The sequence below is a fragment of the Canis aureus genome, chromosome 29 (assembly GCF_053574225.1).
Source record: "Canis aureus isolate CA01 chromosome 29, VMU_Caureus_v.1.0, whole genome shotgun sequence".
NCBI classification, from domain to species: domain Eukaryota; kingdom Metazoa; phylum Chordata; class Mammalia; order Carnivora; family Canidae; genus Canis; species Canis aureus.
The window spans coordinates 13,542,847-13,561,377 of record NC_135639.1 but is presented as its reverse complement, the minus strand read 5'-3'; the positions used below and the strand labels follow the sequence as shown (position 1 = coordinate 13,561,377).

The 18,531-nt window shown below is 48.8% G+C and overlaps 1 long non-coding RNA gene across 1 annotated transcript; it reads left to right on the top strand.

The window, feature by feature from the left end:
* Positions 1 to 2,697: 2,697 nt before the first annotated feature.
* On the top strand, positions 2,698 to 7,469 carry LOC144300783 (uncharacterized). Its single transcript, XR_013367562.1, has 3 exons — positions 2,698 to 2,743; positions 5,658 to 5,719; positions 7,207 to 7,469. It is a non-coding gene; the product is annotated as an uncharacterized LOC144300783 (long non-coding RNA).
* Positions 7,470 to 18,531: the final 11,062 nt, after the last annotated feature.

Genomic DNA, 18,531 nt, shown 5'->3' with positions numbered 1-18,531 from the left:
TTCTTCTTCTTCTTCTTCTTTTAAGATTTTATTTATTTATTCATGAGAGACACAGAGAGAGGCAGAAACAGGCAGAGGGAGAAGCAGGCTCCCTGCAGGGAGCCTGATGTGGGCTTGATCCCAGGACTTTGGGATTATGCCCTGAGCTGAAGGCAGAAGCTCAAACGGTGAGCCACCCAGGCATCCCTGGGCCTCAGCTTCTGAGGGCGCTTGGCAGATGGGAAGAAGGGAAGAAAACCTACATTTAATGAGCGACTAATATGTGCCAGGCTCTCTGCCCACGTTACAAGTCTAAAACCTGTTTAGCTGTGTGGTTCATCACGGTGATGTACCCCAGGCCCTCGTGCAATGCTGGCTCGTACTAGGTACTTGGCCAACATATGTTGGGTGGATAAATCCCTGTGGGTAGTCTATAGGGGAGAGGAAAGTTTGGATCAGAGCCTTTGCCCCTGAATGCTTGAGTCAAACCACTGGGGTGGGTCCAGCTCAGAACTATTGGAACCTTCTCTAATACTGCCCTTTTCCCCAGTTTGGGTGGGCTGCACCCCGCCCCAGAAGGTAGTGCTTGAAACTAAGATCAGAGACATCCACTGACTCCCATCAAGGTCAGTGCGTGAGGGGCAGAGGGGATCCACCTGGGAGCTGTGGAAACAGCAGCTCGGGGACCTCTGGTGGCCGGACAATGAGGTCACACAGGTGCATGTTTTTCTATTTGTCAGCATGGGTAATTTTTATTCTCGTTCTAAAGAAATATTTGTGTTCACACCTGGTTTGGATTGGGTAATTTTGTGCTCTGCTTAGGAGGGCCCCTTATGTTGAATAAACATCCGTAAAACCTGATTCCCTCTCACCCAACTGAGAAGGAAACCATGTCCTAAGGGACGGACAGCCCCATAAGCCAGCCTCCTGCTGACTTTTCCGACATCCTCTCCAGGCAGAGGTCCAGCCACAGCTCCATGGGGCATCGGGTCCCTTCCTGCCACATCAGCCTGTGCACACAGTAAAGTAACCTTAAAATAACCTTAAAATGACCTGGCAAGATCCGCGCTCTAGTTTCTGTCAGGTGGTAGGACCGCTCGCCATCCAGAGACGCCCAGACAGAAGGCGACTAATAGAAGGGGTGAAGAAGAAGGCAATCAGATGGCCAGCCCAGAAACTTCCTCGAGGGCAGCCCTCAGTGCAACGCTGACCAGGAAGGAGCAGTGCGGCCCAGCGGTTAAGACCTCTGTCTGTGGCGACAGGCTGCCTGGCCAGCCTTGAATCTTGGTAGGTTTCGAACTCACATATAATCAGTCCCTATTTCAGAGGGTTGTGAGGATCAAATAAGATAATCCGTGGGAAGTGTCCAGCCCCGTGTCCAGCTCTGCAAGCTCTTAAATCCTAACTGTCCCCATTACTCTGATGAGGAGGGAAAAACTGGCACCTTTCTCCAGCAATTCCTAACCCCTCCCCCGGCCCCCACCTGCGAGGTGGAAAGGGTGTGTTTGGCATCAGTCTGCAGGACACTCTCAGTGAATCCCCCAGTGGTGTTGGGACGGTCTGGTTGGTGGGGGCTCAGGCGGTATGTGCACCCTCACCCAGGTGGGCGCATTCCGCAGCTAACGGCACAGCACAGCACGCAGGGAGTGGGCGGCATTCTTTCCTAGCTCCCCTCTTCAGGCACCACTGTGTCCTCCTTCCCCAGCTGCACTTGCACTTTCTCTTGGCTTCCACTGCCCCGCGCTCTTTGACGCTCCCTCTCATGGCCTTTGCTGTTGCCCTGCGCCCCAGAGACCTGAGACCCTCGCTGTCGCTGTCCCTGGTGCCGCTCCCACCCTTGTGGTCTCCTGTGGATATGCAAACCGCCTCCAGTCCCTCACCGCAGAACTCCAGATTCACATCGGCTTCCCCAGCAGCTCTGCTTGCCATGTCCAAGACGGGCCCTTGGCATGACCTTGGGCCCGCTCTGCCCCGTCCAGAGAGGGGCAGCCCTACCCTTCCAGTTGCTCAAGACGGAAGCTTGGGAGGCTCTCTTGACTTGGCCTTCCCCTCTTCCACTGGGACTCGAGAGGCACATGTGCAGCGTTGAAGAAGCACCCCCACCCCCTACACTTTGAGGATAGCTCCCAGAGATTTTTTTTTTTTAAGATTTTATTTATTTACTCATGAGACACACAGAGAGAGGCAGAGACATAGGTAGAGGGAGAAGCAGGCTCCCTGCGGGGAGCCCGATGTGGGACTTGATCCCAGGACCCAGGGATCACGACCTGAGCCAAAGACAGATGCTCAACCACTGAGCCACCCAGGTGCCCCCCTCCCAGAGATTCTGATGCAGCCAGCTGCAGGCAAGGCTCCCCCTTAGTATATTGGAGAAGCTCCCAGCTGACTCTGGTTGCCTACTCCTTGACCTACCCGTGACCACTGTGTGCAGGGCGCTAGAGGTACAGCCCCCCAAGAAGAGCATCTCTGACGTGCGGGCACATAGTGGGGAGAGATGAGTCTAATGGAAGTGGCGACCCAGGCCATTCCCTTCCTCCCAATGAAGAGCCAGTGAGACAGCTGGATGAGAGAGGGGCCAGGCTGAGCAGGTCCTCAGCTCCCCACCCAGCTCCCCGGAAGGCAGGCACCCAGTGTGGCAGGCAGGGGGCTGGCCAGGGTTGGGAGGCCTCGCTAGGTTGTTGCCATGGTGATGGACGTGCGTCTGTTCTGCAGAGAACTCTGGAGTAGCTTGGAGGCCAGACGACAAAAGACACCTCCATCTTGGGTACAAATTGTGGCTTCTTTTCATCCTCGTTGGCCCTTTTATGCTCTGCTTTTGTTCTTGCCATTTAGATCAGAGACTAAAACCCTTTCAAATGCTATAAATTCAGAACATAGGCAATTAGGGGACCTCTCTGAGGTTGCAGCGCCCTTGTAGTCTCTTTACAAAGCCGGTGCTTGTGTAGTGGAACGGAGATGACCGAGCAGAGGCGGTCAGCATCGATCCAGCCAGTACTTACTGGGCACCCACTGTGTGCCAGGACCCAGGCCGGCGCTGGAGATTCAGTGCGGTATAGGACCAACAGATCGCTGCTCCGTGCCTCCGTTTCCCCAGTGTCAAACAAGGGGGCTGACTTGGCCCAGGGGTTTTCATGTGGAAAGATCTCGGTCACTGATGGTGACCAAGTAGCTTCGCTTCGCTCTGTTTTATGGGCTCTACTCCCCTCCAACATTTGGTTTAAAGAAAGAAATTCGTAACCAGAAGGGGGGAATGGTGGGCCAGGAATGAAAACCACTAGCCAAGGGTCTCTAAGGCTTTTTCCAGAAGGAATGTTCTGTGCTGTTACAGCTAAGGAGACTGTGGATTCCCCAGGCTGTTAGGACACACAGGGCCTGATGCACAGAAGAAGCTAGTTTACATTTAGGATGTTTATCTACCTGGATGAGCAATATCCTGCCTTCATTTGAAATAAAGTCAGGAACCTCCTGGAGCTCTGTAAAGAGAACAGCCCCAGGGTGTTAGGCACCTGCCCTTCTCAGACGGGATCTCACCCTGGCCTCAAGGCCCCGTCCTCACCCTTTGCTCGTGGGACTTCACCTGGGCCGGTGGCCTTCAGGGACACGTGCTCCTCAGAGCTCCCCCCGCCTCCCCTGGCCTCCATGCACCTGCCCTGGGGTGATTTGGGGTCTGCAGTCTCAGAACATGGTGTGTGTTGAGGAACTCATGTATTAGGTGAGGTGCTGGGAGCCCTGTTGGTGCTACGTATTCTCTAGGCCCTGCCTCTCACCCTGTGCTCTTCCTGGGTTTTCTCCCGCAATGCAGGGGAGCCCAGTGGGCAGCTTCGCAGAGCAAGCCCTCTGCCACCTACTTTCTCTCCCCAACAGGCGCCTGAAGGACACCAGGCCCGCATTACAGAGGCAACCTGAGTTTTTCCCAAAAGCCATTTACACTGTCTGGGCAGGGAAGCGGGAAATAGGCCGGGGACAGGGTGTTTTATTGACTGTGTCTTGTCTTGAGGAGCTGCAGGAAAGCTTTATTAATACAGCAAGACCAAACAATCTCATTGAGGGCCGGGCGCCACCTGGGCATGTTGGAGGTTCAAGCTGATATTTCTACCCCAAGGCCCAGTCCCCTTGTACTAATTTCTTCAGCATGGACATTACCTTTTCCCCTGAAGGCCAAATGATGCAAGACACAAAGAGATTCTGGATTAGAGAACAGCTTCCATTTAAAACATCCTGAACTTGGCAAAGTTACCCCACTCCGTGGGGGCTGTTGAAATTTTGCCCTCTTGTTTTATTATCGTGGGGTCCATCCAGAGATCAGAGGATCCCAGGGAGCCGAGGCCACATCCCCGCCTGGCACTGCATGGTCCCAGGTGCAGGGTCCCTCTCTGCTGCCACCGGTGTGTAGAATGAGTGACCTCTTGGCTTCGACACCTTGGGGGACCCCTTCTTCTGGGGATATGTGGGGTTGAGGGTTCCCAGCACTCCAGCCCTGCCACCCCACCCCGCTTTCATCCTTTGGGGAGATGTGGGGAGCAGAGAGAAGGTGTCCTGTAGGACTGAAGCCGGCGGGTGAGTGATGTGCTCCATCTTCTCATGTGGCGGCGTGATGAGCCCCAGTGTGGGAACTGGTGGCCACACCTCTGGAGAAATGGCACCTTCCCTTGTGAACCCCAACACTGATGGTTTCACCCGGGCCTCTCTGGCCCCCAGGAAGTCCTCAAATGCCCAGCACACCTCACGGCCTTTGCCGATGTCGCTGCCTCGAGCTCTCCTGTGACCCCCTGACTGCAGAGGGGGCGATTACCATGCATTACCAGTGTGGGGGGCCCAGCGGATGCCGATGACCACCCACAGATGGGCTCCCAGGGCAGGGCTCTGGGCAAGGGAGATGGCTCCTACCCTTCTGGGTGGCTGGACATTGGTCTCCTGGGCTTTCGGGTGGCTCAGTTCCAAATCCTGCAAAGGCATCTGGGACGGACAGCCAAGGAGCAGAGCGAGGCGGTCAAGGCACGAAAACTCTCTGAGAGCAGACAGCAAGAGTAGAGGGGTTCTTGCCCAACCTCCTCAACACGATTTTAGAGGAAGGCCGACCTCAAGAGTGAGGGGTGTGGAGCTGGATCGGATATGGAGGGTGATTGGGTATCAAGGAGGCAAGTGGTTCTTGCTAAACCGATTTATAAGATTCTTGGTACAGCTGAGCTAGACTGGCTGCAGACAGGCCCGAGAGCAAGGAAAGAAGAGTTGGAAAGAAGGCTCAGAGGAGCGTGCCTGAGGTTTGCCTGGGGAGAAGCTTGGCCCGGACATTCGGACTGATGGGCCACGCTGGGTGCCCCCCATTCTCAACAACCTCATCCTCGTCTTCTTCATTTCTTCAAAGGTTTCCTTCCTTTGGTCTCTTGTAGAGAATCTTCTAGCGCAACGCTGGCAACTGCTTAATTGGAGCAGAGTTCAATGGACAACAGAAAAAGAAAACAGATTTCTCCTTGAGAAAACAATAAGACTTTGGATTTTTAAAAGGAACAAAAGTGATTTTCTAGGGAGACTGGGGGTGTTTGGGGCCAGGAGCTGAGTCTGTGAGGCACAGCACCAGCCCAGCATGGGACTGGAGGCAGGAGCGGTGTGGTGGGCTCTGGAAGAGAACCATGGGTGATTACACATCTATAGTTTCTATTTACCCAATGTCTTTCCAGAACCTTCACGCTATGGTGACTAAGGCTCTGTGACATGGACAGCTGGCTGGGACACACCCCAGGTGGGAACCACCCCTACTGCTGTGAGGCTCCCAGCACCTTCTGGACATTGTGTCACTTGAGGCAGGATAGTGGGAATTATCATCTTCTTTTTAGGGGAGGAAACAGAGGCTCAGGGGAGAGGGGGAGGTGACCAGAGTCTTAGAAGGGACAAATGGAAGAGAGGATGCCAGCCAGTGCCTCTCTAAACCATCCTAACCACTGCGCTCTGCAAAGAACAGCTGTGGAGGGTGGAAATGGGCTTTGCCCACATTGGGAAATTTCCTGTACTTTGATCTCATATGCTTCCCCATATGCCATTCCCAGGGGTTTTCCTGAAGGTGATAATTGCACAGATATGAAAAGGTGTGATCATAGGGATTATTCACTGTGGCATTATTTGTCACTGACCAACAATGCAAATGTCCATCAAAAGAGAGGAATTATTTTTTTTTTAATTTTTATTTATTTATGATAGTTACAGAGAGAGAGAGAGAGGCAGAGACACAGGCAGAGGGAGAAGCAGGCTCCATGCACCGGGAGCCCGATGTGGGATTCGATCCTGGGTCTCCAGGATCGCGCCCTGGGCCAAAGGCAGGCGCCAAACCGCTGCGCCACCCAGGGATCCCAAAAGAGAGGAATTAGGTGAATCCTTGTGCATTTATGCACTGAACTCCCTCGAACCACTAAAAGTGAAACCTTTTGCAATCAGCTTTTTGCAATCGATGTATTACTTGTGTAGGAAGACAAAAGCACATTAACAATCTTTTAAAAAAAGAACTATGGGGATGATTTGCCACAAAAGGATATAATTCCCCAAATTAGACTCACTGGGCAATAATTGTGCACAGTTCAGTGTGCAAAGCCTTGTGCTAAGCTCTGTGGGGAGTCATGACATTTAGTGACAGTCAATCTGGTCCTCTGGGGGTTCACAGACGGAGATGGTGGAGCTGGCTCTGACATATGGCTGAGTGTGTCAGGCGATGAGGCAGCCGAGGAGAGGCAGTGAAGCCTCCCAGGGAAGACTTGGGTTCAAGTTCTTGGGGTGGAGGGTGTGGGAGATCCAGGTACAGACAGAGGGCACATGGCATCATAGGTGCTGGGATATAGGAGTGCAAGCAGCGGGAGTAGTCAGCAGTAGTGAGGTTACTTTGAGGAAGGCTTTTTACTTCTCTCTCTCCCTTTTTTTCCTTTCATTTACACGAAGACCTTAAAAATCCTTCAAAATTAGCAATCTGTGTTCATGTAACTGTTTTAGAAAGCATTTGGCATCGCCTGGGAAGGGTGTAGCTGTGCATATCCCACAATCCAGCAGTTTCTTCCACATACAGACCCTGGAGAAACACATGCTTAGGTGGGCACCAGGGTGTAGGACAGGCGTCGCCACCACAGCACATCCAAGAGCCCTACATCGGGGAGGCCCCAGCGTCCACTCCCAGAATGAACAAAGAAAATGTGATATAATCACCCCAGGGAATACTATACAACAATGAATGTGGATGAACTTCAGTTATACAGGATATGGCAGCTGAATCATCAGCGATATTGTACAAAACCAGAAGAAGAACCAGGAAGATGTCATCAAATAAGTCAGGAGAGTGGTCACTTTTGGGGGAAAGGAGGTGATTGTGATGGAGGAGAGGCCCCTGGGGGTTCCCGGGCATCTACAACTTAACCTGGATGGGGGTCACGTGGGACTCACTGAATAACTATTCTTTACACTGTAAATATATGATTTATGCCTCTTCTGTGTGTACACATCATAATAAAAAATATGAGACAGAAGCAATAAAAGATTGTGGTAAATAACCCTTCAAAAAATATAGAAGGGCATAAAATTACAAGTGGAAAATTAAGATCTTTACCCTCCTACATGCCTCCCCCCATCTCACTCCCTGGAACTGGTGAGCACCTTCCAGGGTTGACCAACCCCCACTCAGAACCGATCTGTGTGCATTTTGCACCAGCACAAGCACGTACAGCCTCTTTAATGAATGTGCTTGTTTCCCTAAATTGGATTGTAACAGGCATGCTGCCCTGTGAGCTTTGATTGCACTGAAGAATAATATCTCTTGGATATTTTTCTATGGTAAACACTGCGCTACCTAATTTTCTTTAGTGGCCACTTGGTATTTCACTCTAAGAGTGACCACCTCTTATTTCATAGGTCCCAATGAGCCGACACACAGGAGGTTTCCAGATTCTTCCTATTGCGATTCTGAAGTCACACGGAGACCTGACATAAACACACCTTAACTAATTCTTTTTTTAAGTTTCTATTTGTTTGTTTGTTTATTTATTTATTTATTTATTTATTTATTTATTTATGAGAGAGAGAGAGAGAGGCAGAGACACAGGCAGAGGGAGAAGCGGGCTCCCTGCAGGGAGCCCGACGCAGGACTCGATCCCGGGTCTCCAGGATCATGTCCTGGGTCAAAGGCGGCGCTAAACCGCTGGGTCACTGGGGCTGCCCCATCTTAACTAATTCTTGAAAGCTTTCTCATCCTTTAAGTATTTTCTCCCATTTAGGGGGGTTTGGTGAATGTTTGGGCTGTTAGAAGGCCCTCTCTCCATGCTACCATTTTTAAAGGGATATTTTCTGCTCCCCTCGGAGGAATCAGGGCTGCAAAATCTGGAACGTCAAAAACAAAACCCAGAAAATCACTCTGGTAGTGGCAGCTCAGGCCACCTGTGCAGAAAGGGTGGACCAGAACCTTCCCCAAAGGCTCCTGGAAAAGAGAAAGCTCTGCGTGTGTGTGTGCGTACGTGCGTGTTTCCCTGCGGCACTCAGCACTGGTGTTGTGGGGAGACAACATCTTCTGCAACAAGACAACAGTCAATATAAATCCAATTGGACATAATGACTGGATTTCTCTTTCCCCACAGAGATGGTGACAGTGATTTCTCAGATGCCTTTTAGTTACAGACAAGTTTCTGAACAAAATAATTAGGTTTGGGTCTTTGCAGCCTGCCCTATTGGACTATTGATTATCCACTAAAATCTCCTGCCCTGCGGATGTCTGGGTGTGCAGTCAGCATAGCAAGTGGGCAAAGACAGCTCTGAGTGGGGTGGGGAGGTGGGGGTGGTAGGGGTGAACCTCCACAGAGCTGTATCCTGAGCCCCGGAGTCCTCTGCTGCTGGGGACCACCTGTGGGCACCTACTTATTGATACCCCCACTGCCCCCAAACCGTAAAGGTCTAGGAAGCAGAGTTTGAGTCCCCACTGCCTGGCCTCACACCCATGTGACATCGGGCAAGGCTGTGCGTGTCCCTGGGTGCTTCCTTGTGTCAAAAGGCAGCCTTTAGACTCCGTAGCCTCCAAGTCCCCTTCCAGGCCTGATGTTCTGTTCCAGCGCTGCCCAGGAGAAATTGGGTGCAAGCCACAAACTTGGGCCAGTGATTAATTTAAAACTTTGTAGCAGCCTCGTTAAAAGAAGAAGCAACAGGTGAAATGAGTTTTAATAAGATCTTTTATTTACCCTAACGTGTCTAAAATAGTATCATTTCAGCATGTAAACTAGACCATTCTCTTATACCACACACAAAGATAAACTCAAAATGGATGAAAGATCTAAATGTGAGACAAGAATCCATCAAAATCCTAGAGGAGAACACAGGCAACACCCTTTTTGAACTTGGCCACAGCAACTTCTTGCAAGATACATCTATGAAGGCAAGGGAAACAAAAGCAAAAATGAACTATTGGGACTTCCAAGATAAAAAGCTCCTGCACAGCAAAACAATAGAAAAGTTATTAATACTTTACATCTTTTGTGCTAAGTCTTTGCAATTCAGTCTGTATTAACATATGAAATAAATGCTGACAGCGCATCTCAAGGCTGGTTGCATTTCAAGCACTCCAAGGCCACGCGTGGAGAGTGGCTACTGGAGTGGACAGTGCAGGTCTACCTGGTTCATCTGCTGTCTAGCAGATGGGGAAACCGAGGCCCAGCTGGCTGGGGCAGAACTGGCTCTGGCCCCAGGGCTCCTCACCGTACATCTGACGCTCTGTGGTCCTGCTCTGTGAGTGGCTCCGCGCAAGCTTCCTCGGGGAGACTAAAGAGGAAGAGGTCATTTCCTTTGCTGTCAAGGAGTTAAAGGTCCAGTTGGAAAAAAAAACAAAAAACAAAAAAAGAACAAGCCCAAGGGATCCCTGGGTGGTTCAGCGGTTTAGCGCCTGCCTTCGGCCCAGGACATGATCCTGGGGTCCTGGGATCAAGTCCCACGTCGGGCTCCCTGCATGGAGCCTGCTTCTCCCTCTGCCTGTGTCTCTGCCTCTCTCTCTCTGTCTCTCATGAATAAATAAATAAAATATTTAAAAAAAAAAAAAAAGAACGAGCCCAGATGAACCTGTTGGGGCACACCACACTCTGGCAATGCTTTGGTGGGGAGCAGACTAACAGGGCTATAAGCATTCTTAGAGGCAGAAACCCAGAGAAGGTGGCAGCGGTCACTCCAGGCTTGACTGCCTTATGCAGAGAGGACTTCAGCTGGGCTCTGGGGCCGAGAATATTTGGGAAAGGGCGTGAGGAAAATGTGAATCATGTCTGTGGCTTGGAGGGGTCCAATCTGATGAGGGGAGAGGGTGGGAGCTGGGGGGTGCGGTGGGGGAATTGCTGCCGACCCGAAGAGCGAGGCTGAAGGGTTTATTTATTTATTTTAAAGATTTTATTTATTTATTTATTTATTTATTTATTTATTTATTTATTTATTTATGAGAGACACACAGAGAGAGGCAGAGACACAGGCAGAGGGAGAAGCAGGCTCCATGCAGGGAGCCCCCTGTGGGACTCGATCCTGAGACTGAGCCAAAGGCAGACGCTCAACCGCTGAGCCGCCCAGGTGTCCTAGGCAGAGAAGGGTTTAGATTTGAGTATCAGGGAGCCACCTTGGGCTCTTGAGCTGGGGCGGGACTCGCGGGAAGCCGTGGTTCATGGCTTCTGCTGGGTTCCTGATGGAACCTGGTCAGGAGGCTGCTGGAGCAGGAGCTGGTGATGGGGATTGGGCGTTAAGAGGAAGGAGGAGCCATTCCACGGAATTGGAGGAAGCCTGCCCCGTGGCCCTGCTTCGATGGTGAAAATGTGCCCAGGTGATGATATCTGGGCATTTTGCTTCTCCCTGGGCTCCCTTGTCCAAGAGCAGGAAGGTCATTTGAGGTGAGCGGATCTGCCCAAGCAAAGTTCGGAGAGAGGAAGGAGCAGAGGTTGGGGTGACCGGGGTCCCGGATGACTGCAGGGGAGAGGGCACGAATGACTCGGTTCCTTGAGATTTAACAAGCAGAGACAGCCATCCCTCATGGCATCATAAACGGAATGGGCTTTTGGTGAGTCAGTGGAATGGTGGGAAAAAGGTTTTTCATGCCAAACCAGGTAGGAGGAGACAGGGCTTGGCTAGGTGGAAGGGGGTACACGCTGCAGGTGCAGGGAATCGCTTTTGCAAAGGCAGGGGACCGGATAGGCCTAGCACGTCAGTGGGCGGGAGGGGAGACACCTGTTAAGGCACGGGTCCCTTCAGTTGGTTACCCTCAGATGGCACTTACTTCTTAGGTTATCTGGGACCGTGAGCCAAACGCAGCGTTTTCTGTGCCAGGCAGTGTGAGGCTCTGGGGGATGATGTGGTGAGACACCAGAGGACCTGGCCTCAGCTTGCATGGAGAAGGATGCAAAAGTCAGACATTAATCACAATCGCAGTGAAATTGTGATTATACTAAGTGCCAGGAATAACAGGGTTAGGGTCCTATCAATACAGCTCGGTCCGTGAGGACTTCCCCAAGAGGAAATACTTTGCCATCCACTTGCTCTCTTTCTTTCAAAAGTTTATTTAGTATCAAGCTAGAGGAGACTTTGCTTAACGGAACATTTCAAGCCTTGAGTTACAAAAGAAGACCACATTATTCGCACTTGTAATTGGCTTCCCTTTTTATGCTTGTTGTTGGCAGGCAGGGAAAAAATTAGCATATGGCTGAAAGATAAAATAACTACATTTCTATGGAAACCTTTAAAATGAAAGGTGAGGCTTATGTTAAAAGTCCATCCATTTACTTTTAACTCACTTGTGTCTTGACCTGAGGCATAAAGGCTAAGGGGGAATTAAGTAGATCAAGGGGAGGAAGGGAGGACATTCTGGGCAGCAGAAATGGCCTGAGGGAGGGCTCTGGGGTGAGGAGTGCAGAGTGCATAGACAGATGGGAGACTGGAATGAGAAAGATAATCAGGCAAAGAGGAAGAGGAAGAACTTCGCAGGCAGAAGCAGAGTGCAAAGGCCCTGAGGCGGACAGCCCAGCTTCCAAGGAGCCCTTTGTGGCTGGAGGGGGACAGCAAGGCAGAGTGGCATCAGAGAGGTGTGGAGGCTGCATGAGCCAGGCTGGTGAGGGCCTTTCAGGCCAGAGCTCTTCAGGCTGCAATGTTGGGACCCTCGGGACCCACAAAGACATCTGAAGCCTTGTGAGAGCCCAGGTAACCAATCATAAGGGAATCCAGTGTTAGATCAGAGGCAAGGGCAATGTGGCAAATAAAAATGGACGTGGTGGTTGAGGCTGGACAGGGTCCCATGAGCCACAGTGAAGACATTTGACCTTATCCCAAGTGAAGGCCACTGCCTTAGAACAGGGAAGAGCATGACCTCACTGGTGTCTGGGAGCTCTCTCCAGCTGGTGGTGAGGAGGGTGGACTGTGGGAGGCCTGGGTGGCCGTTGGGGTAGCCACTGGGGATGACGGCAAGTGAGGGTGCAAATTCAAGGCATGAAGGTAATGAAACACCGCTCTTCACAGCTGGCTGGCTCCTTGCCGCCCTCAATTACAGCGAATGTCCTCAGACAGGTTGGTGATTCTATTAAAGTGGCCAAACCTGGAGACCTGCGTTTTACAGATAATGCCGCATGAAGCCAGTTAATTCAGTGATTGGATTATTAAGTCAGAGCATCTATGACTTAATTTTATCGGCAGTCAGCAAAGCGTCCTTCAAGTGAATTGACATTTGCTTTGCCGTTCCCTCTTCAACCACAACAGATTTGGTTCAATTTTAAACAGAAAATGTTCTTTTGCAGTATGCAGAAGAGCTCAGAAAGGAATGGAAATGAAATGCGCTTGTTCCCCCCACCGATCGTAACCTCATTATTTATATGTATGCTCAGCAACTGATCGAGCTGGCTTCAAGGGAAAAAAAACCCGAAACCCCAAAACCAACCAAACAAAAAAAACCCTTTGAATGTGATGAAGCCTGGCTGAGACCTTCCACGATCACCGGAAAAGAATGCAGCCCGCTATTGTTCAGGGTAAATAAATATCAATTAGGCCAATGTGGTTGTTGGTATTGTTTTGATCTCAAATATCTGCTGATTCTTTTGGTCCAGGTGTTCCATCAGTTGAGGGGAAAGAAGTGTTAAATCCCTCAATTAGGGGTGTCTGGGTGGCTCAGCGGTTTAGCACCGCCTTCAGCCCGGGGTGTGATCCTAGAGACCTGGGATCGAGTCCCATGTTGGGCTCCCTGCATGGAGCCTGCTTCTCCTTCAGCCTGTTTCTCTCATGAATAAATAAATAAAATCTTAAAAAAAAAAAAAATCCTTCAGTTAGGATTGTGAAATTGTCTTTTTTCTCCTTTTCTGGCTTCGTTTCATATGTTTTGAAGCTCTATTATGATGAACATACCCACTATGATGACTGTGTCTTCCTACGGCATTGATCACTTTAGTCATGACGAGAGGACCTTCTTTTTATCTCTGTTTAAAATTTTGTTTGGGAATCAATGTGATCTGACATTAATACAATTATTCTACCCTTTTATGGTGACGGTTTGCCTGGTATATTTTTCCCACCCATTGACTTTCAACCCGTCTGTGTCTTTATACGTAAAGAGTGTCTCTTATAGGCAGCGTAGAGGTCAGACGATTTTTTAAAATCCATTCGGACAATTTCTGTCTTTCAATGATAGTGTCCATTACCACTTAATGTAATTTGGGGTATAGCTGGATTTTATCTATCATGTTATTGACTCCTCTGTGTTTTTGCTCATCTGTTCCTCCTTCCCCACCTTCTAAAATTATCCGAACACTTTATAGAATTCCACTTAATTTTCATTTCCTGTTTAGCTGTTTTGCTATTCTTTGCATTATATTTTACAGGTGCCTGAGAGATTACAATACACACCTTTAATTTTTTCAGTCCATTTATCGTTAATGATATACCACTGCACACAAAACACAGAAGTCTGGTCACTTTATAACATCTTCACCACCCTCACCCCTTAAGTTATCGTTGTTAGAAGTAATACAGCCACACAGGTCAGGAATCCATCAAAACGGTGTTGTACTTTTTTTTTTTTTTTGACAGTGTTATATTTTTAAAGAGTTAAAGGTTTATAAAGTAAATGGAAAAGGTTAAAATAAGAGAGAGGGGAAAAAGCAGAAAACATCTGAGTCTTTTGCATCTCGCCAGATATTTATTTACCTTTTCTGCAGCTCTTCGTTCTTTCCTGAGGATCTGGGTTTCCATCTGCTGTCATTTCCCTTCAGTCGGGCTTGAGACACAGCACAGCCCTGCCCGTCCCTGGGAGACACGGTCCACGTGGAGCCCATATGCCAACTCTGCACGGAAAGCCTTTGTCTTTTCCAGGCTTCCATGGCTGACAGTGTCTTTGGGAAGGAACCTTGTGTACAGAGAGCTGATCATCTGTGCACACTATGGTCACTGGTCCTTGCAAGGCCCATTTCTTGGTTTATCCCCACTTCTTTCCACTTTCCACCTCACCCCAGATCCCCCCGTTCCTGGGCCCCTCCCCGACAAAGGCATCCGCTCCTGTGCACTCAGTACACAGCCTTGGATATGTATGGGGTGCTCTGCGCGCTTTAGATGAACCAACATGCAATCATGCCGTAGAACTTGCTCTTCCCCGCCCCCTCCTTCTTTCCTACTCAACGTTTTGTGAAATCTGTGCTACTTCTAAGGGCTCCAGGATGCTCCTCCCAGTTTCACTTCTTTATTCTCTAATGATGGAAACCAGGCTTGCCTCCAGCTGCCCACTGCTGCCGAGGGCACTGCAAGGTCTACCCGTTTTTGGCCCTCGTAGGGATTTCCCTGAGACACAGGCAGGGGGAGACATAGGCTGGATCGGAGGGGCCCTGTTCACTTCATTCCCCCAAGCGGTCCTGATGGCTCTCCAGGAAGCCTGCACCAGTCCCCACCCCACCCCAAGATCAGGATCCCCATTTCCTTACATCTTCACCAACAAATGGCATTTACCCAACTTCCTAACTGTTGCCGGGCCAATGGGTGTCTCGTTGTTTCTCATGGTCTTTGGCATTTCTCTGATCACTAGCGTACCTGAGTGGCATGAGCTTGGTAGCCATTCGGGCTTCCCCTTGGGTGACGTACCTGGTGCCCTGTGCCTGGTTCTCCAGGGGGGCACACTGGCTCCTACCCCCCCCCCCCACCATGTTGCCATCGGGCTTCACTAGGCTCAGAACTATGCTGTCTTTTGAAGATGCCTCCGAACACTATTTGCCTTTCCCAGTTCAATGCCTGGGAGTGGAATCTTTTCCTTAATTCCAAGTTCTCTTATAGGGCGAGTACCTGAAAATTTTCCCCACGGACCACCTACACCTTCCAGGTACTCAGCACATTCACTTTTCCAATGCCAGAGAACACTTTTTAAAATTTTGATTTCATTTTGTTTTAATTCCAGTATAGTTAATGGTGTTATTTATATTTAGTTTCAAGTGAATAATATAGTGAAGCAACACTTCCATACATCACCCAGGGCTTGTCACAACAGGTGCACTCCTTCATCCCCATCACCTGTTCCCGCCACCCCTGCACCCATCTCCCCTTTGGTCCACAGCAGTGTGTTCTCTAGAGTGAAGACTCTGTTTCTTGATTTGCCTCTCTTCTCTCCCCCTTTGTTCATTTGTTTTGTGTCTTAAATTCCACACACGGGGTGAAATCATATGGTATTTGTCTTTCTCTGACTGACTTATTTCACTCAGCATTATACTCTACAGCTCCAGCCATGTTGTTGCAAAATGGCAAGATCTCATTCTTTTTTTATGGCTGAATAATATTCCACTATACACATATCCACATTCAATCTTCTTTATCAATTTGTCTATCCACGGGCTCTTGGGCTGCTTTCATAGTTTGGCTACTGTAAATAGTGCTGTTACAAATATAGGGATGCATGTATCCCTTTGAATTAATGTTTTTTTTTTTTTTAATTTTCTGGGTAAATACCCAGTAGTATGATTCCTGGATTATACAGTAGTTCCATTTTTAACTTTTCGAGGAACATCCACACTGTTTTCAACAGTGGCTGCACCAGTTTGCCTTCCCATCAACAGTGCAGTTGAGTCCTTTTTCTACACATCCTCACCAACACGCTACTTAGTGTTTTTGATTTTAGCCATTCTGACAGGTGTGAGGCGATATCTCATTGTAGTTTTGATTTGCATTTCCCTGATGATGAACGATGTTAAACATCTTTTCATGTGTCTTTTTCCAATGCCAGACAATATTTTATGAGTGTGAACATCTGCTGTGTGCCTGGCACCAGGCAAGCATCATCTCCTTGAATCCCCATAACAGCTCTGGGAGGGGGCCTCTTATCATGCTTGAATGACAGATGAGGAATAAGGCACAAAGGAGCTTAGTAAAAGCCCAAAGTCATATAACTTGTAAAAGTGACCCAGGCAGGATGCTATTTATAGCTTGGATTCATTCTAGTTTATCTCGAATAACGCCTATTTCAAATAGCTGCTATGTTCGAAGCAGCTCCCTATCATTCATGCCTTATCGTTCCTAAATATTGAAATTTACTGCAAAAAGTCAACCCTGGTGGCACCTTTGTACCTTTCCAGTCCCTAGTGTTTGAAAAGGATGGGAGCGGGTGGAGGCAGGGGGGGTCGGTGGCTGAGCTCACTGATCCTAGTTCCCAGTAAGAACAAATGTGTTACTAGGAGGCTTTCTCAGAGCCTGGTCTTCAAGGAGTGGCCTCCAGCAGGGGAGAGAGAAAGAAAAATAGAATCTTCCATTTTGAGCAAAGGTGATTTCTCTCTGGTTCCCATGGCTCTGCATCAGAAGGGAACCCTACCTGCCCAGTGCTCATACTCTTTACAGGCACTTAATAAGCATCGACTGTGTTCAGCAATCTTGGTGATGATCAAAAAGAGTGGCCCTTGTCCTATAACCTAGAGAGACAGAGATAATTGATTACACTCATGGGAATATTATTCCTCATGGGCAGACAAGTTCTGGAGGAAGTAACTGTTCCGTGAGGGTTTAAAAGAGAAGGCCCTGTCTGATAATGGAGGTGGGGTTTCCATGAAAGGATGGCTTCTCCTAAGAAGTGACATTAGGGGGATCCCTGGGGGGCGCAGCGGTTTGGCGCCTGCCTTTGGCCCAGGGCGCGATCCTGGAGACCCGGGATCGAATCCCACGTCGGGCTCCCGGTGCATGGAGCCTGCTTCTCCCTCTGCCTGTGTCTCTGCCTCTCTCTCTCTCTGTGACTATCATAAATAAATAAAAATTTAAAAAAAATTTATAAAAAAAAAAGAAGTGACATTAGGGCTGATAAAGAAGAATGAGAAGGTGATAGCTAGGAGAAGAAGGGGAAGAACTTCTCAGGCAAAGGGAACAGTGCAAAGGCCCTGAGGCAGAGAAACACTGAGAGGAACCAGGGTGGCTGAAGGGGAAGGCAGGGGCTAAGTGGGGTAAGAGAAGTTTATGGAGTCCCAAAGATCCAGACCAGACTGGGCATCCCAGGCTGGATCTTCAACCTGGAATGCCAGGACGCTGGGTATATGAGGCAGTGTCAGCTGCCTCCTCAGTCCCAAGCCATGGGAGACCCTCGATTTACACATGTCCTCTATTTTAAAGGATTGACATGGACCCGGGTAGAGACATGAGGTTGCTCCTATATCACCTCCCCGTTCACTAAATCTCCTGTCTCCCACTGGTCGGAGAAGAGGCTCAACTCTCATCCAACCTGATTCTTACTACCTTACTGTGTTATATTGTCCAGAGGCACAAAACCAAGAGCATCCAGAGGCAATGTTAGTGTCTGTTTTGTCAAGGCTCAAAAAATCCTTCCCCGATCCATCTCACTGAGTCATGCACTTCTAATACAATTTCTCTTTCTTTCTATCTTTTCTTTTCTTTTTTTTTTATTTTATATATTTGAGAGAGAGAGAGAGAGCATGAGCTGGGTGAGGGGCAGAGGGAGAAGCAGACTCCCTGCTGAGCAGGTGCGCAATGTGGGGCTCAATCCTGAGACGCTGGGATCATGACCTGAGTGAGCCGCAGGCAGATGCTTAGCTGACAGCCACCCAGGCACCCCTACAATTTTTCTTACTATGTTTAATATTCATTTATCAAAATTCTTATGTGTGTATGATGCCTTAATGATTGTTCCAATAACACGATTGTAAAGGGAATTTTAAAACTTAGAACATACAGCCAGAAAAAAAACTATTTTAAAGCTGATGCATATTCATAATTTGTTGCAGTTTATGTAATAGACAAGGTGGTAAATAAAGAAGTGATAAAAACATTACAGTTGGATCAAATTCTGTTGGAAGTGCAGCGAAAATATACTTTGAAGGCATAAAGAATATAATGTAAAATTTTTGGCTTAAAGAAAAACTTCATTGTATTTTTTTTAGTATAATACGGTGGTTTTACGTTCTTGTACTATTTATATTCCATTGGGTGCGTTTAAGTGAGAGTTAGGCTGGTTTATATATAAGGGTCACATATACACTATACCCCAAAGCATTTAAATCTATTAAAAAAAATGTTAGATGCCAACTCAAATATGTGTGGGGCATACAGATTTTTAGAGCATTC